Genomic DNA, 595 nt, shown 5'->3' on the forward strand with positions numbered 1-595 from the left:
GCAACAACAAAATAATAATAATAATAATAATAATTATAAAAGTAATAGTCAATCCGTACCTACTTCTGCGTTAAATATGTGGAATTGGTAAGCAGCCTGCCGCGGAGAGGAAGACAATGAATTTCTGACTATCCCCAGTAAAGCCCACTATTCCCCGTACAGTCAAAATTTCCATAAAAATAGCTCCACCCACCACATGAATAATTGGTGAGCAGGAGGGAGCCACAAGTTCAGTCTGGGTCGATGCTCAGCAGAGGCACTTGACGGGGAAGCCAGTTGGGGACAGAATGGGGGACGGAGTAGGGGCAGGGTGGGGGAAGGAGTGAGGGCATAGTGGGGAAGGAGTGGGGACAGGGTGTGGGGAAAGGAGTAGGGGCAGGGTGTGGGGGAAGGAGTGGGGGCAGGGTGTGGGGGAAGGAGTGGGAGCAGCGTGTGGGGGAAGGAGTGGGGGCAGAGTGTGGGGGAAGGAGTGGGGGCAGGATGGGGACAGCATGGGGGAAGGAGTGGGGGCTGAGTGGGGGAAGTATAGGGACATGGTGGAGAAGAAGTGGGGGCATTGTGGAGAAGGAACGGGGGCAGGGTGGGGGAAGGGTTG

The sequence above is a fragment of the Coenobita brevimanus genome, chromosome 22 (genome assembly GCF_032717465.1).
Source record: "Coenobita brevimanus isolate Jiangsu-jjx chromosome 22, ASM3271746v2, whole genome shotgun sequence".
Classification (NCBI taxonomy): Eukaryota; Metazoa; Arthropoda; class Malacostraca; order Decapoda; family Coenobitidae; genus Coenobita; species Coenobita brevimanus.